Source organism: Haemaphysalis longicornis, unplaced genomic scaffold (assembly GCF_048455015.1).
Source record: "Haemaphysalis longicornis isolate Haplotype H1 unplaced genomic scaffold, Haemaphysalis longicornis Haplotype H1 scaffold_569, whole genome shotgun sequence".
Classification (NCBI taxonomy): Eukaryota; Metazoa; Arthropoda; class Arachnida; order Ixodida; family Ixodidae; genus Haemaphysalis; species Haemaphysalis longicornis.
This window is the reverse complement of record NW_027526399.1, coordinates 94177-118434: the sequence shown is the minus strand read 5'-3', so window position 1 is coordinate 118434 and position 24258 is coordinate 94177.

Below are 24258 nucleotides of genomic sequence, written 5' to 3'. Positions count from 1 at the left end.
GCACTGTCGCCGTTGTTCTGCGAAGGCCATGACACCAGCTTCGGCCACTGCGATAGGCCTCTGGCCCTTTTGCGTGAAACCAAAGTTGCAATTAGTCTACCTGGGGTTAATACTGATTTCGAAGAAATTGGTTAAAACCAGGGAGTCGAATCGGAACCGGAACCGAGAACCGGGACCGAACTGGTATTTTTGCCGGAACTGAACCCGAACTCGAACCGTTATTTTTTGAGCACACTGAACCCGAACCGGATTGACTGATTGATTGATTGTTCGATTGTAGGGTTTAACGCGACGACGCAACGCAGGCGATGAAGCACGCCGTAGTGGAGGGCTCCGGATTAATTTTGACCACCTGGTGATCTTTAATGTGCGCCGAAATCTCGTACACGCGGGCGTTTTTGCTTTTCGCCTCCATCACAGTCCGAACCGGAACTGAACCGAAAAAATAAATAACAATTACCAGTTCACGACGAAACGGTTCGCCCATCCGCGGTTGATAACGCGCAATAAAAGCCATTCGGGGCTTTCCGCTTTCACGCACCACCAACTTCGTAACTTCTCACGCAGCTTTCTCCTTCAGATCAGTCACGGTACTATCGCGCTCTCTTCGTCGTTGCAATATGAGGAAAGGTATGCGCGAAAATGTTTCAATGCTATGGTGAGCAAGGCTGAGCAAACAAATTTTCACACTCGCGGCAGCCTGGAGGCGATATGAAACATCGACTTTGCCCGTCCGTCGCCGCGACTATGCAATGATAATCGGGCCGCAACTTTTCCGGTACTGCGCAATGATCAAGGCCAACAGTCAAAATGTTCACACCTGCTGCGTTTCATAATCTACTTAAAAAGGTCGCACAGCTGGAAAGTGTATACTTGACAAGTACAACCCTCAAGAGCTGCTCGGCGGCTGAGCCGTTGCTGCTGATCACAAGGATGCGGGTTCGATCAGCGGCCGTTTTTCTGTGGTAGACAGAAAATTACGGTACTCGAAAGAAATGTGTCGAGATTTCGGCGCACGTTAAAGGTTCCAAGGTGGTTAAAACTAAATTGCTCTGCCAGCCTGCAATATATGGTGCTCTTCAGTAATAAAAAAAGTTGTAGGTTCGGGGCGTCAAACATGCCAATGTTTTTTTAGAAGTGTTTTTCCACGAAAAAAAAGTCAACTATGTGGTTTTAAATTATTCCGTGCCGTGTGTTTACACAAATATTATAGGCTCTTTTTCGCAGCCTTCAGCCAGTGAATGAGCAAAACACCAAAAGGTTTATTTTGCCCTAGACATCGCTTCCTCTGTCTAACGTTTATTTAACAAGCACGAAGGTGTCATTACAGCGAAAGCAGCGGGTGTTGTGGTGCCTCGTGTAATATTCAGTTTTTAATGATGAACAAAAGGGACAATCTGGCGTTTTCTTAGCATATCCAAAAATTGATAATAAATATGGCAGAGAAAACCGTTAGCGTATGGTACTCACTTTCTCATTTTGCTTAAAACTTTATTCCCCGAACTTGCGGGCGGTACGTATATTTCGTCTTGGACAAAAAGTAGATTACAGGGCGGTCCTGCAGTGTCCCATTTGCCCAGCGCCCATAGTTTACGCTTGTTGAACTTTTATTTTAACTGTTCTATTTATTTAAGACTGTAATCGCATAATCGTTATAAGGTTCGACAGTGTAGTGAAAGGAACGAGGGTGGTGGTCGGGCAGAACGGAGACGTATTCATCATGACGACCACATCCGTAATAGCTATCTCAAACGCATTCAAGTGAGTAGAGAAATAATGAGTGACTGAGCGTTAACTACAGCTCACTTTTAGCAAAACTTTGCCTAAAATTCTAGAGAAGGTGACTGATAACAAATTATCCTAGGCGGCCAAACAATCGAATTCATTGGTAGCATATACGTGGCTGCTGTAAGGTGTTTTAGTTTGATACAATTGGAAAAAGTGCACCACTGACATATCAAAACACATCATCGGTTTAGGTACGGAGGTCACCCGCAAGTATGTTGGCCTAACCCCAGGGGTAGTGTTGGCGGTGGTGAGCGATTCCGGAGATAGGATTACGATTTCAACAACAAAAACAGAAGCGGGAGAAGATATATCCTACAGACAGTCATGACAGTTGGTGGTTGCTTTAAGTAGCCTCTAGTACAAAATAAGGGTATCTGTGTTCCTTAATATATGGCATAATTACTCACTTTTGTTATTAAAATTGTTAAAGTTAAGGGCAATTTAAAATTGTCCTTAGGTTTTATTGGGAAACAGCAGTAGTTTGAATGCACTATAGTTGTATTTAGATTTTATGATGGCTTTAAACTACAAAATATCTTTTTCGCAATTTGCTAATAATTTACCTCACCAAACCGGTTCGTCAACCGGTTCGGGTTGTGATTTCGCCGAACCGGAACTGAACCGGAACGAAATAAATTCCCCCGAACCCGAACCGTAACCGAACCGGTATTATTTTTTCGGTTCGACACACTGGTTAAAACATTCACTATGGTGGCGGGTCATGGTTGTGCTTATAGGACGTGAAAACCTACAGAGGGCAACACACTTGTCTATAACACAGGTTTCGTACTTGTAGCCTTTTAGCTTGCCTCGACCGAAAAAGCATTTGGAGAAAACTACTGTGTCATATAGTCTTAAAGATATATTTTGACTTCAACGTTTTTTGTGACAAGTTTGAGTCTGCAGTTTTGAGAGGTAACTAGTTGAAGTTGAAGTCAGTGTTATAGACAAGGGTGTTGCGCACTGTACGTCTCCTCAAGCCATCACTATGCGTCGTAACGTACGCACGAATAGATGATTACTCGTAGACTTACGTCATGTGACGTTCTATGATGAAAGAATTTCGACCAGTGGTGTACCAATAAAAAAAAAAGAAGCGACATAACTTTGAGGGCAGTAACGACCGTACGCAGTGGTCCATCCGCGCAAATGTTCCCTCAGCGCAATGCTAGCCGAGGTGTATGTTGAAGGCGCTTAGGAAAGCGACAAAAAAAAGAGGCAAAAATGTAAAAAAATTCCGAGGATTTCCTATTAGAGTGTCAGCATTCCTACGCCGCTTCTTTTTATTTTAGCTTTCGCATTAAAACTCAGCAAGCCGACCCAAGTGCCCGAAGAAATATTTCCTGGTGAGAGTCATTGCTTTTTACATTTGTCCTGGCGCGCAGTCAATTTTATGCGCCACGATTTTTTATCGCCGACGAAGTGCCTTTTTTGAAGTTCAAAAAAGCAATTCTTGGGATGTTCCTTGCTGAAGTGTCTATGCACTTGTACGCAACAGCAAGACTCCCTACAGTTCTATCTCGAATCCTCGATTGAAACGCCAGCTTCCTAAAAGCTTTAAGGATGTGAAGCGGTGGGCGCACCTTTCACAGGTGGATTGAAGGCTAGCGTCTTGAACTGTATACTATTTCCGTTTTCCGTCCCCATGACTGGATGGTGATAAAGTGCCCTCCTGCGACTTCCCCGAAGCTCCACCACCGCTGCCGCTGCTGGAGCCCTCGATACCGGCCGCCGTGCTCCCGCAAGCCTCGCAGGTGATGCTTCAAGCACAGTTCAACGCCGCGCCACCGCAAATTCGGCCAGCCCTTTACGACGCGTCGACCACGTTACCATCGGCGGTGGATCAGTGGCGGCAACAAACAATGGTCCAGGTAGTTGTGGCGTCTTCTATAATATAGGTGACACGCGGCACGACAAGCTGACCGTTGTCGTCAGGTGGTCGCCGTACGCAGTGCTTGGTTGAGTTTACGGAAAAAGCGGCGTCCCCAGATGCCCATGGCCACAACCTGTCATGAAAGTTTACATTGGCTGCGTGTAGCCGTAAATATACCATCGAAATTTTCATTATCTGCGAACACGGGTATGCGGCGGCTTGACGTCCCCATTGGTCATGCGACAGTCCGGCGGTAGCCCTAACTTCAGCTATAGCTAGCCCTAATCGTTAACCCTAACTACTGGTAACCCTAACGTATCTATCTGTAAGAACATCTGCGGTCAAACCCATACCGACATATGCCCATATAGAACATGCCCAGGCTCAAACGTCATCGCGTCTGCAAAGCATGCATTTGGAAACTGGTCTCAAAGTTGCCCAGCAATGCCTAGCTTAGTGCCAAAAATAATGGCTAATTTGAAACGAAAAAATGGACTTTCCAATTACATTCCTCAGGTGACGCAGTCAAACGGTCTGCCATGTTTTATTATCATTTTTTTGCCACTGCGTTTGAAGTCTTCAGGTCGTGAATTGTTCAATACAAAAACTTTTTATAAAGGCTGTTTCACCGCACAAGTTGGTGTGGTGAAGGAAAGCCAACACCATGAAGAAGGGCACGAAAAAACAAAACAAAAAAAACATTACGTAAGCTACACCTTGATTCTATACCTTTACCACGTTGGTGTTATTCTTAAACCAGGCACTACGATGGCCCGAAACATCTGAGTGAACTCACTAAGGAAATAAACGTAGACAAAAACTAAGTTCTTCAAGAGAATTTCGACATGCAAATGCGTATTAATGCGATTGCAATTGATTGCTCGTGAAACGATCCTGTCAACGTATGCGTGCGTTAGAACGGTCTTCGGAGTTAATATTGCCCCTTCAGTAGCATTTTATTCCTATGCGTTTTTTGTCTGATTGCATTTAGGTAAAGAAACCAAAGTCTACGGTTCCGCATTTCGAAACACTCCAGCCTTGACTTACCACTCCTAAGCACGCTGCGTTACAAGAATAGAAGATTAACGTTGTTTTCTTCCGCAAGAACTTCATTCCGGTACATATGCTTGTGGCCAATAGTCTTCAAGTTTTTCCTAAAAAAATGCAACATTTACGCGAACGCAACTGCGAATGCATGGATTTTAAAATAATAGACATCGTCCAATCATATCACAAGCAGAGTTCGCGTCATTTCGCGTCACTGATGCAGTTGTTGGCGCCCCTCGCAGACGTCGCATGCTATTTGTTCTCGTTTCAGGATTTATAAATTATATACTGCTTCACCGACCCCCTTAATGTCAATTGTCAATTGTCCTGTTACGCTCTCTCTCCGTGTCTCTTATTTTGTGCTAATTGCACCTCTTACACAGATAAATGTCTGACTGCCGTTTGTGGTTTATGTAAATACGTTGTGTTCTCTCTACCTCCCAATATTCATAACCTATGCATTACAAAGCATAGCAGGCACACACATTGCGAGGAAGCCCCGTGGGTTCGAGCTAGTTAAGCACGCTCACAAAACTGAAACAGCGCCGCGCCAACTCAACACCGCCTCTATTGGACAGGTGGAGTAGGGGTCAACAGCAGAATGTACGCAGGGTACGGAGCGAAGGCGTTTATCCCGCGCCAACCTACCAGTTACATTGGTTACAGGTACGTAGCCTCCTTTAGGTGAAAGAAGCGGCGCAAGTTTGCGCGTCGTCGCAGCGCAGAACCACTGGGCTCTTCGTTCAGGCCAAAATCCGGGGCGCGGCCGCCTCGCCGCACTGGCCAGATTGGCTCGCAGCTGCGATAGAGACGCGGTCCTTTCGCTCACAGGCCCGTACAGCATGACGTGGTCGTCAAGTGTTGGGTACGGCCTACATGTAAGCGTCGGGTCGGAACAACAGCAGCAACCTAAGGCATGAGCCAGCATCCAGCGGGGCTGGCGGGCTTTCGCCGGCGCAACAGAGTGTCGGCCGGATGGTACAGAAAGCGTCACGTACCTTCAGAGTCCATTGAGCACCCCCCCCCCCCCCCCCCCCTTCAACAGTCCCCCGCGTAAGGACACGCGCTGCGTGTCCCGGCGAGATGGGGCTCGGGTTCGTTCAAATGGGCCAATGAGGGGAGGTTAACCCCACTACCAGGGTGAAGCGCCTGCTGCGTGACATCGCTTTATCGCCGCAATGGCCGCTAGAGCCTTCAGCGCAGGCAGAAGTTCGAGAGGTCGCCTCGGCTCTACACGGTGGCGCTGAGACGATCGGGAATTTCGGGGAGAGAGGGAAAAAGTGCCGCGGAACGGCACAAACGTAGCGATCGCGCAATGGCTCGGACGCCAGGATCCCCACAATGTGTTGGCTTTTACATTGCCCGAATTGCATCCTTCCTATGTAATGTGCTTGGTGGCTCTAGAGGTATCCAAAATAAATAAATAAATAAAGGTATATAATTTGAGCTCATCTATAAAGATGTTCGACAAATTCCCTTCCGCTGCCCTTTACCAAAAGAAAAACTGGAAATAAAGAAACAATCGCTTCAACAACCCGTCATTGAGCACGCCCACTACTACAATATTTTAATAATTTCGTACTGTATTTGAGTGATCGGGGGTTTAGCACTCCTTGTGACTAGCAGCTGATGTGTCGCATACAGTTGTTCGTCGTTCTGGGTGTAGTGGCATACGTGAGACAAGAAACTGAACCGCAAGTAAAGCTTAGCGCACTTGCTTTATAACTACTATTGGGGCATTTTAGTCCAGCTATGGAATGTGTGTTTCTTTGTGCGTTCTTTTTTTGCGCTGATGTGGCAAGGCCTTGTGTGTGTACTATGCATGCCGTCTGCAGGCTTCCCCAGCTCCGGTGGGCCCGCTCACGCCATATGACGTCGGACATAACGGCGCTGCCAGTGATGGGCCACATTCCGGCCCCTTCGATGCGATGTCAGCCTTAAACATCTACTACACACAGCCAGCAGACGGTAACGTCGGAAGCCCTGTCGTGCTTTCTGCGGTCGTAACAATGCTTCAGGGAGGATACAGGATGCTGGCAAGATAATCTATCATGATTTTTCTATTTAGAGTTATGAAAATCTCTGATAACCGCGCGGAGGTTCTTTAGCAGCTTAAGGAAGCCAAGAGTATTAGATAAACTTGAAAAAAAAATACCACCAATAATGACAGATTTATGGCTATAGAAGAGAAGATTGCTACGACCGATTACTGTAGGTGGCATGGCATCTTCCGCTAAGTTTCTGAAGCCGCGCACATCAAAACAGATTCCGTTACTCATTGCTTAAATGAGTTCTTATGGACTATCGCACACTAACACACAATTAAATACTGAATCTTGGATTGGCGATTTGCATTACTCTGTAATGAAAAAGTAGATTTCCGACGAGGCAATCCGATGCGCATAGACTTGACGAGTTTGCCACAAATCCGTTGTTTGAGCGCTTAGTCGCAGGCGATGCCATCAATCGGCAAAAAGGGCACCAGAGATGAAGACTCCTCGAGGGGCTTTTCTCGTACAAAAAGAATTCAGCGAAATTTGCCTACAAACCTGTGAACGTAGCGCGCACATTCCAGACTGTGGCTCAAATGAAGTAATGCGACATTTCCCATAGTTCTTTTCTGTGTGTCCTTGGGTAAGAACAGCATACGACCCCCTTGCGGCGAAATGTACTTACGCCAGAAAATTGACTTATAGTGCAATATACTTCCTTGATGACCCCAGTGCTTCTACGCATTGTTACCGCATAGAGAACTCAAGACGATGCTTAATCCCGAAGTTGCACCGAAAAGTTGGCTTCCTCGCACAAAGAGTTATGACGAGGAAAAGCCCGCTTTCATTCGGCGCTTACGAGGTAGGCAAAATTGTCCGTTCGAAGTGAAATTTTCGCCTTCATCTGCCGTGTTAGTCATAAACGATCACACTTCTCCCCCTTTTTTCTAGTTATTCCTCCTCCTCCTTTTTCTCTTCTTCATTAGCATATTGTCACGTCACAAAGCCGAGTCCAGGTGGAAGGGGGGTTTTAATGATGGAAGAGCGGCGATCAGAACAGCCAGCAGCCGCAGGCCAGAAGAGAGAAGAAGAAGAAGAAGACAGAGCAACCAGGCCGATCCCCTCGCTCATAAAGCCGTGCAGCCGCTTGGCGGCGGCAGCAGCTTGCTAAAAACGTGAGCCCCCGTATACCATGTCATCGGGGCAATATTTACCACGCTAATATACGGACAGAACGACGTTGATGATCTCTTTACGCGAAATATCCCACGCGAGCTCTTAAAGCTGAGTGTGACCGGAGGCAGCAAAACCGCGTTGACTGGATCATTCCTTTTAAAACTGCAACCTTGGGAAATGGGGAATACGAGTGCGTGAGAGATAGGTGCAGTTCCCCATACCGAACTATAGATGCTCGAAGAACCCTGCAAATTTTTCCTATTTGCAGTGCTCCCCCTGTAAAGTATTTCCATTATTAACCCCTACGTGTGTGACCACCCGCGCAGGCATTGAGCCTTATACATCTATGCCCTGGTAATAGGCGCGGTAACCACTTGCAGTGATGCAGACTACCGTGGTACCGAACGAAGCGACACAAGCTCCACCGCCGCTACCGCTCGCTACTCAGCACGACCTCGAGCTTATCTTTAGCAGCAGTGCCTCGCATCCTATGGCCGAGGCTGTCGTTATCACAGGCCAACCGGTGATCGACGCAGAGCAGTGGCCCATCTTTACACTGCTTGGGCAGCATGGCATGAGTGGTTCAAGCCAGCAGTATTCGCAGCCGCCTTCTCTGCCGCCCTCAGCCCTCAACGTGCCAGGCCCAGCGCCATCAACCAGCGGGTAATTCGTTCATTTTTTAAATACTACTAAACCTTTAATATGTAGATATATTTATTGCGGTATATATATGCACCGTCGAAAATGACGGCCAAAAAAAATCTCTGTACGTTTGTCGTATTTTCGCGTGTCGTACTTTCGTCTTGTCGTATTCTTGCCGTGTCCGAATCCTGATGTTCTGTCGTGTGTCGTATTGCTGTCCTCATTTTGATGTTCCGTCGCAACAAATTCCTATCTTGTCGTGATTTTGATGTTCCATCACTAGTTGCACATGGTTTGAATGTCATTGCCCATTGTGAAGAGTAGCGTAAATGGCAATTTTGTTATGACGACTGGAATGCTTGTCGTTGAGAAAATTGACTTTGTCGGTACGACAGAAATGGGTTTTGTAACAACAGATGTCTCTGTCGTAACAACGGGACTTCTGTTGTCACAACAAAGTTTTTTGTCGTACGACAGGAATTTGGGTTAGGTTTTTGCGGTATTCCTGTTGTGATTTCAGACTGGGTATATGTAGCCTAATAGTTATCCGAAGGTTGTGGGATCGAATCCTACGAGGAGCGCATTTTTTTCTCCACTTCAATTACTTCCTACCATTGTGAAATCCGCTCTCTCTTTGTTGGCGTTGGGGTACTCTGCAAATACTGCTTACGCTTTAAAACTCGCTACACTGCAGGTACGCTGCTCTGCAGCCGGAACAAGTGGTTCCACCGCACCGAACGGGCTCCGAGCCGGCACGTGCACCACAGCTCGGCGATGACGTGTTGGAAGATCACCTGCTGGAATGTTCGAGTAGCCCACCTCTGGGGCTGGACGAGATCGTCGACTACATCCTCAGCTTGGAACAAGAAGATTGCAGCTAGCTACGGTAGTTCGAAGCCTCAGCACCACGAACACCATCGTGAAAAGAGTAGTTTATGTCGAGACGGCTGATGCTTTTAATAAGAACGCGTACTTCAGCGTTAGTACCGACTCTCTGTAACTAATACTGCAATAGAAATAAATAAAAGTCGTGACGCGCGCTAAGCGCGATTTGGCACAAAACAACGCATTTCCATGTACAAAAAACCCAAAGTAAACTGGAGGCTTGATGAGGTGTCGTCCTGTATATGGCATCTCGCAAACCGCTTTCGAAAACTTTTCGTCCTGAAAATTGCGAGTAGTGTGTGTTTCAGACAGCACCGCAGCACCACAGCCCAACACCAAAGCAACGCACCACAGCACCGCAGCACACCAACAAAACTGTCTTAGAATTCGAATTGCTGGTCGAGAAGATAAGTGCACATGAGATTCACTTCAGATGAGCACAAACTCGTCTGTGGGTATTGTAATACAGACGTGAGATTGACTATTCAGTATCACTAATATGATATTCATTTCACGCGCGTTTTGCATTCTAAAGCAGCATGAAAACGAGAGCAAATGAAGCTGCCGCCATGAAGGCCTCTGGCTAAAAATTCGTTAAGGGACGAAAACCTCTAAGAGTTTTCTGCGTGTTGTTGTCCATAAGTAGCATCGTGCATGGTGGAGACGAAGCACTGCAGCTAAGTACGCATATACGGGGCCAATTTAAACAGAAAGCGCGTCAGTAGACGTGCCAGCGAAGCTGGCTCCATTCCGCGGTAGCAGAAATTTGCTCCACTAGGTTGCCAAGCTTTAGAGCAGTAAGTCTTCGAATGTAGGCCAGAGAACCCTAAGGGGTCCGGGAGGGTGCTTCAGGGGATCCGCGGGTCCCCCCTGGACACTCCAACCTTTTTGATCAAACCTCGCCGCCAATTTAGAAAAAGTGGCATTGCCGCACGGTTTAGACTTGACCTTTCCGCGGATCACGCAGTTTAAAGTTGGCTTTTTGTACTTTGCGGAAACGCTACACTTTTTGTACACTTGTACTTTGCGGAAACGCTACACACAGGAAAGACGGGCATTAAAGGGACACTAAAGTGATTTGTAGACATTGCGGGATTACAAGCGCAAATTGTAGTGCGGAGTCCATAGGCCATGTTTCGACCACTGTGAGTGCGTACACGCGAATTTATTTAGTAGATAAATCAATTCGAAAATGCTGTCCTCCTCTCTGCATCCTCGCCCGTTTTCTGCGGCGTTTTCGTGTAACGTCAGGAGGAAATGACTTGGCATGACTGCACTACTGCACGGCTCGCCGACCTTCCGGCAGAGTCAGTCGGCCCAGCGTTTAGTCTGCCGGCTGCCGCCGGGACGTCGCAATTCGTTCGCTCAGTCAAAACTAAGCCACGACACGTTTGTGAATGGAATAATGTGCCTTTTTTACTTTTTTAGTTTGTACACTGTGTCAAGCTCCGAGTCCGGGTTGCTCCACACAAGCGCTGCAGAAGTGCACATGCGACGCTCCACTGACTGGTACGCTAGTAGGAAAATCTAAGGCCACATGAAGGCGGGGGAAGAGTCAGCGATGTCAATATAGGTACTAAGGAAATAAAAACATCTGAAACTTTTACCCTACCGCGTAAAACTAGGGAGCAGGAAGCCCTTTTTTGCGCTTGGTGAACAAGCACAGCTGTCAGCAGCACGGCCACACATCTGCAAACGCTTTTCCGTCTAAGAAATGCAATTGCCAGACATGAGATGTTGTGGAAATTTGGGGTATTTGTTGTATAGCGCACGAGCGCTATACAACAAATAGTCGCCTAAGCTGTGTAAAATGTGAGCATGTAAATAAAAGTGTAAACTGGTTATACATTATATACCTTATATTTCCAACGCCGGCACCGCTGGCCCGTGGGCTAGAGCGCTAGATATGTTATTTTGCAAGTCGCAAGTTCTAATCCCCAAGGGTATATATATATATATATATATATATATATATATATATATATATATATATATATATATATATATATATATATATATATATATATATATATATATATATATATATATTGTAAGGCCGATGGTAGGCGAGGCAGACCAGTACGCACAAACCGCTTTATTCGCAGGCCGAGCTGCAAGGCGGCAAGATGGCGACCGAACCAGGTTACCGATGATGATCGTTCGAGAAGGTAGAAGAATCGGTGATGATGAGTATATACAGAGATGAAGAAGCCGTGGCCGCAACCGAGCGCCAGTGAAGATGGCATTCCACTGGGACATTGCATTCAGCGTTCCGACATTCCACAAACGAGGCTACCACTGGTCTCACAATATTTTCCCCCCCGGGGCGAGAGCGGCCGCCTGGTCGCGTTTTACTGCGAATTACGCCGGTGGAACGCCTTGAGGCGGGAAACGTGGACAATCTCCGTGCCACGATGACGGCGGTCCGAACTTCCGCAAACGGGGGTGACGCGATAGTTCACCGGTGAGGTAGCCTCAAGAACCTTGTAAGGACCAAGGAACCGGTGTAGGAATTTTTCGCAGAGGCCTGGAGAGCGAACCGGTGTCCAGACCAAGACTTCGTCACCAGGTCGGAAAGAAACGGACCGGCGAACAGCGTCGTAGCGTTCTTTTCGGTCTTGTTGGCTTGCTTCTGTGCGCATGCGGGCCAGGCGCCGACAGTGGTCGATCCGAGACACGAATTGTTCCGGAAACGATGCAGAAGCGGACACAGGAGCGGTAAAGAAACAGGTATCAAGCACGTGCGATGGATGACGGCCGTAGACAAGGTAGAAAGGCGCGTACCCTGTAGTGCTTTGAACTGCCGTGTTATAGGCAAAGGTGACTGAAGGTAATATAGCGTCCCAATTTCTGTGGTCAGGTCGTATGTACATTGATATCATGTCAGAAAGCGTGCGGTGAAAGCGTTCGGTGAGCCCGTTCGTTTGTGGATGGTAGCTTGATGTCATTTTGTGGGAGGTATTAGAGGCACGAAGGACTTCGGCAAGGATCTCGGATAGAAACATCTTGCCGCGGTCACTTAACAGTACGCGAGGGGCTCCATGTCGTAGCAGGATGTGTCGCAAAAAGAAGGTAGCGACGTCGCCAGCGCTAGCCGAGGGAAGTGGCGCTGTCTCCGCGTAGCGAGTCAAGTGATCAACGGCCGTGACGATCCAGCGGTGACCAGTGGACGTCGTCGGTAAGGGCCCATACAAATCAATACCGACCACTTCAAACGGCGTAGTTGGACACGGAACAGGCTGGAGGAGACCGACAGGGGGTGCCGTAGAGCGCTTGCGGTGCTGACAGGGTGAACAGGATGCGACGTATTTCACCACGCTGGTCGAGAGTCCTGGCCAAAAGAAGCGACCTCGAATGCGGTCGTACGTCTTTTGAAAGCCAAGGTGGCCGGCGGTGGCGTCGTCATGAAAAGCTTGCAAGACGCGACTCTGGAGAGAACGAGGCACAACTGGGACCCATGTAGCGCCATTTGGGTGGTGGTTTCTGCGATACAGTGCACCGTCTATGAGCTGGAACTGCCGCAGTTGGCGACGTAGGCGGCTATTCGGTGAACGTGTCGAACCAGCGAGCCGATCCATTATTTTCTGGCAGTAACTGTCTGCTCGTTGATGATCGACCAAGTCGCGGCGGTCGTCAGCCGGTGCATAGTCGACAGGTGCAACTGATAATGGCGGTGTATGAGGAAGCGACGCCATGTCGTGTGAAGATGGCATCAGTGGGCACCGCGAGAGTGCGTCTGCGTCTACATGCTTGAGTCCGGACTTGTAGGTAACTGTAAAGTCGTACTCTTGCAATCGCAGAATCCAGCGTCCCAGGCGTCCCGACAAGTTTTTCAATGAAGACAGCCAGCACAGAGCGTGATGGTCTGTGACGACGGTGAAATGTCGGCCGTAGAGATATGGCCGAAACTTTTGCACAGACCACACGACGGCCAGACACTCCTGTTCCGTTATTGTATAATTCGTCTCCGCTCGTGTTAGAGAGCGGCTGGCATAAGCAACAACCCTCTCGCGGTGGTGAGCATCGCGCTGCAACAGAACGGCGCCAATGCCATGCCCACTAGCGTCGGTGTGGAGGATCGCCGGTCTCGATTCATCAAAGTGGCATAATACAGGTGCGGAAGTAAGCGCATGCTTGAGGTCTTGGAAGGCCTTTTCGCAGCCATCACTCCAGTCGAAGGGGGTATCAGAATTTAATAGCTGGTTCAGAGGTGCAGCGAGAGTAGCAAAATTGCGGACAAAACGGCGAAAATAGGACGCCAGGCCGAGAAAACTACGCAGCGCTTTTTGTTGCTGAGGTCGAGGAAAATTGGCTACAGCAGAAATTTTGTCTGGGTCGGGGCGTATGCCATCTTTACTGACGACGTGACCAAGAACCTTTATCGATTTGCTAGCAAAACGACATTTCTTGGTGTTCAGAGTCAGACCAGCCTTTGCTAGGCAAGTCAACACCTCGTCCAGACGCTGCAGATGTTCCGCAAAACTTGACGAAAAGATGACGATGTCGTCAAGGTAACACAGGCATGTTTTCCATTTAAGCCCGCGAAGGACCGTATCTATCATGCGCTCAAATGTGGCTGGGGCGTTGCATAAGCCAAAAGGCATTACGTTAAATTCGTACAAGCCGTCTGGAGTCGCAAACGCCGTTTTCTCTTTGTCAGACTCGCGCATGGGGATCTGCCAGTAGCCAGATCGCAGGTCCAGACTAGAGAAATATTCAGCCCCTTGTAGACGGTCCAGCGCGTCATCTATGCGCGGCATCGGATACACATCCTTCCGGGTAATCCTATTCAAAGCCCGATAGTCCACGCAAAAGCGTACGGAACCATCTTTTTTCCTCACCAGAACAACAGGAGAAGACCACGGGCTCGAGGAAGGTCGAATAACGTTTCGTTGAAGCATGTCCGCGACGTTTTCTTCTATGACTTTCCGTTCCGACGACGACACACGGTACGGGCGGCGGCGAACAATGTGAGTCCCATCTGTCTCAATACGATGTTCTGCAACAGACGTCTGTCCAAGGTTGGTAGAGATGCAGTCAAATGAGTTTTTGTGTTTTTCCAACAGCTCAAGTAGGAGTCTCGTTTCGAACACCGTGAGGTCCTCGCTAATCGTGGTTGCCAGGGTGGGACGTGAGGACTCGGAATCTGAAGACAGGGGAACGGAAGACACAGAGCAGAGGGGAACCAGAGACAGACTGTCATCAGCCACAACGGAAGCGAGCGTGGTGCCTTCAGGGAGGAGTATCGTCTCAGAAGTGGTATTTGTAACAATGAGCGGCGCAGACCCACGTGCAAAACGGACAAAGCAGGTCGCGATAATGATTCCTTGGGGAATAAAACGCGCAGAAGGAACGATTAACGCATCACCGTCACGAATTTGGGTTGAGTGAACTGAAAGGACTGTATCGTGGCCCGGGTATAAAACGTAATCGGCACTTGCTGTCAAATTCAGTTGTGGCTTTTCTTCCAGAATGTTGGTGTCCTCCGTATCTGCGAGTTCAATTTGCGGTTGCTGGCACGAAATGACGGCGGATGCGGATGACAAGAAGTCCCAGCCCAAGATGAGGTGATGCGCACACGGTGACAACACTGCACACTGAACGTGATGACGAAGTTGACCGACTGAAATTCGTACCGTGCACTGTCCGGATGGCCTGATCGTGCTGCTATTGGCGCCATGCAAAGAAGGTCCACTGTAGGGTGTTCGAACCTTGCGTAGTCGGGCACACAATTCCATACTTATCACCGAAATACTGGCACCAGTGTCAATAAGGGCATCTACACAAACACCTTCAACCAAAACTGACAACATGTTCGATGGACGCTCCGGAGGCATTGTAAGTTTCCCACGTGATGCAGTTTCCCCTCCCAAAACTGCATTAACTAGTTTTCCGAGTGCTGGTCGGTGACGTAGGTCGCAGGCCGAAGGGGTGACAGCGCCCGACGGCCTGGCGATGGAGAGCGGCGTCGCGTATCGCGCGGCCTACGAGAAAAGTCGGTTGGTGGCTCAGGTGGCGATGGTGAACGGCGTGAGAAAGACGGGTGCGTACGATGCACGTAGTCGAAGTAATTCGGACGTACATAATCGCGTTCGTAGGCTGCGTAGCCGCGTCGTTCGTCACGTTGGCGCCTTCGACAAAATCGGGAGATGTGGCCCCGGATGCCACAATAATAGCAGACTGGCCGGCCAACGTTGGGGTCTTGGTGTGGCGGGAAATAAGTCGGCGTGGTATGCAATCGAGGCATGGCGGCCACGTAGCCGGGCGGGGCCCGTGTCGTAATGGGACTGAGCGGTAGAGGATGCCGACCAGCCACATCCGAGTAGGATGGCGTTGCCACAGAAACAGGTTGGGTGGGAGGCGGAAGTACGGGCATAGCCGCGAGCTCCTCCTTAACAATATCCCGTAGGCCAGGCACAGAAGGAGCTTCGCGGACACAGTGTGTGCACTGGGAAATATTGGCGTGCATCTCCTCGCGAATTATAGAGCGTATCAACGCACGCAGGTCTTCATTTCCCAGATGGTGGGTAGGAGCCGTGTCTTGACGAAGGCGGATGGACTGTAGTTCGTCGAGACGCTTACAAGTGGAGATCACGTCCGACACGGTTGTGGGGTTCTGCGTTGCCAGTGTGGTGAACGCGAACTCACCGATTCCTTTTAGAACGTGGCGTACACGGTCAGCTTCCGGCATGTTATTGTCGGCGTGACGACACAGCGCCAGAACGTCCTCGATATATGAGGTGTACGTTTCATGCGCCTGTTGCACACGGGTCTCGAGTTTCTTTTTCGCGCTGTCGCTCCGAGCTTTAGAAGAGCCGAAAATCCGGCGGAACTGAGCAACGAAATCGGCCCAGTCGGTGATGGTATGCCGGTTATTTAGATACCACGTCTCGGCAACCTTGGTCAGGGAGAACGAAACGTTTTGCCGCTTGAGGTTATCGTCCCAGCGGTTGAATGCGCTCACCCTTTCGTAGTTGTCCAGCCACTCGTCGGCATCATCGTCACGAAGGCCAGGGAAGAAAGGGGGTTCACGCTGGGGGCTCGTTATGATGCACTGGGGGGTTGGTGGGGCCGTGGCGTTCGCCGATTCCAGCGTCATCGCTGTAGTTTCCGGCATTAGGCGGCGACCCGAACGGAGCTCCAGTGGGGCAGCTTGAGAGGTGGATTACGGGACCGAAACGCACCTTCCACCACTTGTAAGGCCGATGGTAGGCGAGGCAGACCAGTACGCACAAACCGCTTTATTCGCAGGCCGAGCTGCAAGGCGGCAAGATGGCGACCGAACCAGGTTACCGATGATGATCGTTCGAGAAGGTAGAAGAATCGGTGATGATGAGTATATACAGAGATGAAGAAGCCGTGGCCGCAACCGAGCGCCAGTGAAGATGGCATTCCACTGGGACATTGCATTCAGCGTTCCGACATTCCACAAACGAGGCTACCACTGGTCTCACAATATATATATATATATATATATATATATATATATATATATATTTGTAAGTTCATTTTTTCGTTTTCGGCCGATGTTTTTTGTACTGAGTTCACCATTTTTGAGCCGTCATTGCGGGCAGTGGGCACAGGCCAGAATCAGCAGCCCATGGCCTGGTGCGAACACGCTTTTTACGATACAGGCATGAGTGAGGTAAGCTCCAAATATGGGGGAAAAGCGCATGGCATTTGAGCGTCTGCGCTGACGCGGAGGGCGTTCATCCAATGCGTAGGCCTTGGCTGGTGATTGTTACGATTCCAAGAGGCTGCCAGGTGGCCAAAGCGAGTGGACGTGTCTTCACATCGCTCTCGCTTCGAGATCGACCATGCCCTCAACGAAGCGATTTAGCCACCGAAAACGTGCGACAACATGACCATCTAACCATCCGCTATCACCGCATACCAACCAAGGTGAGTTTAGATAATCGAAACTTGCACAACAAGCGGTTTTCACTCTGCCACCTCAGAGCTGCAACCTAAGCCTAACGTTCCTCGCCCCCTCCCCCGTCGAAGACGCGGCCGCCACGCCGTATCTGCGTTCGTCGCAGCCGCTCGCTTCGGCAGCGGCGCATGCCGGTTTTGCCAACCACACGGGCGTTCGCTCGGCCCGACGCACATCGCCTGCACCCAGTACCCTCCGTGATACGCACCACGCCATGGAAAACACCGTAGAAGGACAGCCAATTTGACCGAGCAACCCTAGATGAACCTGGATGGGTTCGCATCCGCTGTCAAGCCAAAACACCGAACCTCCAAAACGCCGGCAGTCAGCTACTCTCAACCAAAGAACCCATGCACAGCACCCCGCCCGGCGAGCACGCCCACAAGCGCAGACAACAGCCTAAAAGGAAACCACCTCCGCCTGCAGAACCTCTGCCAGAAGACGACATCAAAATCGTGCTACGACCCCAAGGCGGCCTGGAACTCCAAACCGTACCTGCTGCATCCCTTGCAGACCTCGTCCAGAGGCAAGCAAATATCACTCAACAATGAGGATCAACTCCGAATCAACCAGAAATCTAACTTCATTGTGATCAGCGCCCCGTGAGAAGCGCGAGCCAAGCAATACCTCCAACTAACGACCCTTCAATACCAAGGAGCAACATACCTCCTCTCCAACCACATCCCCCCACCGTACAACACTTATGTTGGTGTCATATTCAATGCCCCAACAGAGGACGATGCAAGCACCATACTCAGAAGCCTAACTGACTACAACCCAGCGCTTCACATACTGGATGCCAAAAGACTTCACAACTCCTTATTGGTGCAAATATTCTTCAACGGAACAACAATACCATACTGGGTACGCTACAGGGCAGCGATCATACGCTGCTACCCTTTCAAGAGGAAATCCGAAGCCTGCTTTAACTGCTGGCGACCGGCCACAGACAGGACGTCTGCCCCCACACACCCCCTACGCCTCGATGCACCAAGTGCGGCTCCACCACACTGACAGAAAACCACCCGTGCAACCCCAACTGCATTCTCGAGAGACTCCCACCTCACCGGAGCGTCGTGTTGTACCCGCCGATTCAAACCATGACGTCCCCACCAACCACCCATCGCTGCCCTAGTCTCCCAGTCTGAGCACCAACCACAAGGAAGAGAAAACTCCACAAAGAAGCAAGACCACAACCGCGAAGATTTGACGTACAGAGATGCCCTTCAACATTCACCCAGCCGATCATCTCAAGGCAGAAACACGCAGGTGAGCCCCCAAGGCCTTCCCAAACCCTTACTCAACACGCCTCCGAAAACACAACCCCAAACAACTCAAATCAATGCACACCAAGCACTTACCAGAGAAATACAGGCCCTATGAGCCGAAATTCTAAAGTTGCGGCAAGAAAACGCCCAGCTCAAAGAACAGAATCTCTTACTGAGACAACATTAACTACACTCATCCTCTGAAGAAGAGACATGCCACCAAAAATCATCTCACGAACCCTCCCACACAAAATCCCCACCACTCAAACAAAGGGAAACGACAGAGAGCGCTAATTCTGCGGTGTCAATAGATATTGCCCAAGAACTACGAACACAGCGACAAGAATATCTACAACTTCACGACTCAGTCAAAGCAGCACAAGCCGCCATGCAGGAATCTATAACGGCCCTGCACAATGAACTACTTACATGCATGAAAGAACTTCTACCACAACGACTAGCAATGCCAACACCCGAACCATCTGCCAGTACCCCCCTACCAATCAAAATGGAAGCAGATGCCGACCTATAAAACACACACTACCCGGCAATGGAATTGTAGAGGCTATTGCGCCAAACGCCCCGCGCTCCAAACACACCTGTCAACCATTCATAACCCCCCCCCCCCACGGTTATAGCACTTCAAGAAACAGGTACTATTGTGAAACTAACAGGATACCAGACCTTTGAAACGCCCGAATACCCCCAAATATAAACACTCGTACAACGCAATATAAACGCACATCGGGTCTTTTCGAATATTAATATTCCACATAACTTCGTCACACTATATCCTCTTCAACCCGACCACACCAAATTACACGTGCTCAATCTATACAGCTCCCCAAAAAACACCCAACACAAATTCAAAGACGTTCTCATGGAAGCACTACGAGAAGCTGGCAGTCAACCCCTCCTGGTCATGGGGGATTTCAATGCCCCACACGTGACATGGGGCTACACGCGAACAACAAAAAAAGGCCGACTCCTCTGGGAAACAATACAAGATCTACAGCGGACTCTACACAACGAACAGGACATAACCACGCGCATAGCCAACAGCGCACAAAGGGACACAACACCTCATTTCGTATTTTCCCATCGCCTACATGGCATAAACTGGACACCCACACTAAACACACTTGGCAGTGACCATTACATTCTTGAAACAATCTTCGCGTACCAATCTGCCATAACAAAAAAACCGCAGCAAAAACACATCACTGATTCGGACGGTTTCCGCACCTCGACCCTAAACGTTTCACCGCCATCCAACCAAACGGATGAAGAGCTAGAACGGTGGCTAAACCAAATAATGCAGGCAAAGGAAGAGAACGAAAAACTTGTTGATCCCGAACTACCAGTTCCCTACGCCGATTCACGCATACAGCATTTGTGGGAGGCGTACCGCAGCATAGAACGCCGGTGGAAAACCCGCAAACACAGAAAGGCCCTCAAAAAACGCCTTGCACAATTACACAGGGAGATCATAGAACATGCCGCGCAACTAACCCGAGCACAGTGACACCAAGTATGCGACGAAATGATGGGAGGACTGTCCATGAAGCGCACCTGGGCCCTACTGCGCCAACTCATGGACCCCGCAGCTTCTAAATCGCGCACTACGCAGCGCATAACCCAACTACTGCATAAGCAGGCCACCACGGGACAACAACTCATGCAGACACTGCAAAACATGTACATCCCCTTAGCAGTGAATACCTCCTTACTAGACCCAATATCTCGAAGCGATCCAAACCCCACACCAGACACAAAAATAACAGCTGCAGAGGTACACAGCGCCATTTTAAAGCTCCGACGCGGAACAGCTCCCGGCTCCGACAAAATCACCAACAAGATACTAAGACACCTAGACGATAAAGCCCTCGACGCAATCACGACACTCTTCAACCACCACTGGACGGCAGGGACCCTTCCAACCACATGGAAACATTCCAACATCTCGCTAATCCCTAAACCTTCCAAACCAATCGAACTAGAAAACCTCCGTCCGATTTCCCTTACGTCCTGCTTAGAAAAACTTCTCGAGCACATAATACATAACAGAATAACGAGACACCTCGGGGAACAAGACCTCCTCCCACCCAACCTCATACGGTTTCGCGCAGGGCTATCAACTTAAAACGCACACATTCAAATTTACCACGACCTCATTCAAGCTCCCTCCAAAAAAGACAATGCCGCGATCCTCGCCTTAGACCTACACAAGGCCTTTGATCACATCTCCCACGCAGCAATACTACAAGCGATCACATCTCTCAACCAGGGCAACGCACACACAAGTGCGTGCTCACTTTTCTCTCTGACAGGACTGTCACACTCAGATTTGGCCCCCTCATTTCTCCAACCTTCCCAATGCCAGCGAGAGGCACTCCTCAAGGCGCGGTCCTCTCCCCCTGCTTTTCAATCTGGCAATGATACCCACTGCACGCAGCCTGGAAAACATACCGGAACTCAGATCTACAATATACGCAGACGACATTACACTATGGGTACCCCGCGATAGCGACGCACATATCGAGGAATTGCTCCAACTGGGAACCACGGCAGTCTCACACACAACACAGCAAGCCGGTCTCACATGCTCGGTGCACAAATCAGAACTCTTAATCCTACACCCTCCGCCAACAAAATCCCCAGCCAAACACAACATCCATATAGCAATTAATGATCACCCCATTCCGCATGTAAGTAACTTACGCATCCTAAGCCTTACGATTCAAGCAAATAGAAGCACAACCCTCACACAACGCGCCCTTCGAAATCACACTCTACAGACCATCGGACTCATAAAGCGAATAACAAACAGACACCACGCAATATCCGAAATGGAACGCCTCAGACTTGTGCAAAGCTTCATAATAAGCCGTTTCTGCTACCATCTACCATACGCGAATCTACCAAAAACGACTTGGACGCGCTACTTCGCAAAGCCTACAGAGCCGCGCTGCTACTGCCCCCCCACGCCCAGACTGCAAGACTACTCGCCCTGGATGTTCATAACACCATTGGCGAACTTGTCGAGGCCCACAGAACAGCTCAAATAAACAGATTGTCTCAATCCCTCCCGGGACGAAGGATCCTCCGGAGGATTAACCTCAACCCACCAGTACCCCTCGACCCACCTCAGGTCATCCCAAACGATCTGCGTAAACTTATCAAGATCAGGCCAATTCCTCGAAACATGCACCCAACCATTCGGCCAGACGACAAGCTAGAGCAAGACACCACAACACCCACTACCCACCCTCGGAGCACACACTGTACGTGGACGCAGCACAGTATCACTCCAAGGAAGCCTTCACTGCAGTAGTGCTGACCTCACTCACTGATGCACCAACCAATTGCATAACCATCTTCACTAACCCCCCGGTGACAGCGGAGGAATCGGCAGTGGCCCTCGCCCTCACACAAACCCCCACCCCCATGAAAATTCTCACGGATTCCCAACAAGCACTTCGAAACTTTGCCAAGGGCACCATATCTAAAGTAGCACTGCAAATCTTGCGGAAGAAGCCCCCCACCCAACCCGTGTCGCTGCTGTGGACCCCGGCCCACACTGGCATAGGTGGTAATGAGGCAGCCCACCATCAAGCTCGAGCACTGACCACCCGAGCAGGCCTCTCTCTTCCGCCTAACAACGGTGTCCCGACGGCTTCTCGGTATGCACTTCTAACATATCGAGTAGTCGCCCAGCACCACCTACTCCTCCCCAGGCAGTATCCCCCACCGCACCCGTCACTAAAGCACGCTGCCGCCAACATGTGGCGCATCCTACAAACTCACTGCTTCCCCCACAGAACCACGCTCACACACACGCACCCACGCAAGTTTCCAACACCACACTGCCCTCATTGCCACCAACGTGATACCCACTTTCATTCGCTGTGTGAGTGTCCACACGAACCATTTCCCTTCTACCCCACGCCCCACCACTGGGAACAGGCCTTGGGGAGCTCGGACCTGGCGGTTCAGGAAACTCTAACCGCACGGGCCCTTGCGGTCGCCGGAGCCGTATGGGTTTTGGGCCATCCCTCCCCCCTAAATCCCAGTTGTAAGAGAAAGTGGTCTCTCTCTCTCTCTCTCTCTCTCTCTCTCTCTCTCTCTCTCTCTCTCTCTCTCTCTCTCTGCGATTCCAAGCCGCCCTGGGAGGCTTATCTTAGGCATTTTACAGCCGACAACATGGCAGAAGCGCGGTATGGCGATTGTTGAGATATCGAGAATGACCATCCAACGATAGCATCGGATGTCAAGCATGTTAACAGAAACCGAAACTTGAATGATGAATGCTAATGATGAATGATGATGAATTCTTTGAATTCTATCTTGGACATCGTCCAATCACGGTGAACCTCCTCCCGACGTCACAGACTTTAGTAGTTGCCGCCCGCCGCACACCGCGCATAGTAGTTTTTCTTCTTTCGGGCTTTACAAAATAATTACCGACTTGTCAACCGGGTAAACGATGAAAGTTGTGTTAATTTGAGCCAGTCTACGCAGGGCAAGCAAAAACGGGAGCTTGACAAATTCCCTTCAGTGTCCCTTTAAATGGGTGTAGCTGCGACTTAAGATATGGCAGTAAATTGTTTGACAATTTTGCCACGTGAAGAAGAGGAGGTTTTAGAGTAGGGCACATCACTGTGCCGCTGAACTACGAAGACTATCTACACGGTGCCCCCTAGACATTTGAGCAAATATGGCAAGCCCCTAATAAAATGCATCGCGTTCACGTCATTCGGTCATGGTTCACGTCCTTTGTCCTGGCGCGACGTAACAATACGACCCGCATAAAGTTACTTCACTGTGACATCCCCCAACACTTGTTCCAGCCCAGAGGGCCCGCGGCACGCTAGAACCACTGCTTCAGAGTTTACGTGCTGCCACCTATGGGGCTCTATGAAAAATCTTAGTCGTAGTTTGCGTCCACTAGAGGGCACTAGCAGCTTTCTCAGGAGTGCGTTTTGAGAGGCTCTGCGGCTCTGCCGAGCGCGCCTGAACTTGAATAGAATTTCTGCAATGTAAGAGTTATTTCATTTCATTTTGGCTAATAACGCACGCATGAACCCCATTTTTTTTTTTACAATGAACACGTTGGTAAGCTCACCCTTTCTAGTGTAGCCTAGTACCTTGTTTATGCTCTAGGAATGCTTCTCGCGAGTATTTTGAGACCGTATAACCTTCAAAACGTTCACACGAAGTCATCAGTTCGCCATTTGCAGCTTCTGTGGCTTTGCCTTCTGTGGTATACCCAGGTTTGTCCCCCCCTCCATGTAGCGCGCATCATTGGGTTGGCTCTTTAGCACATCAGCAAAGTTATATACAAAAGCCAAGGACTTGGATGGTAAGCGTAGAACTGGTGTCTGAACGAACGACTTAAACCGTACTACTGAACTTTCTTGACGTTGTGTCACAGGCGAACATCCTTCTACGTCCTTCACGGCTGGATCTGCCAAAACTTTTTCAACCAATAAAGCACCTCCGGGGCCACAAACTACTTATTGCAGTCGTTGAAGTGTCTGCATTTCCCGTAGACTTAGTTTATCTCCCAATTAGAGAAAGTAGCAATGATGCTCCTATTGAAGTGTGTCTGATATTCAACTAATCTGCGAAGCCTTCTGGCGGCTTTCCGCGCTT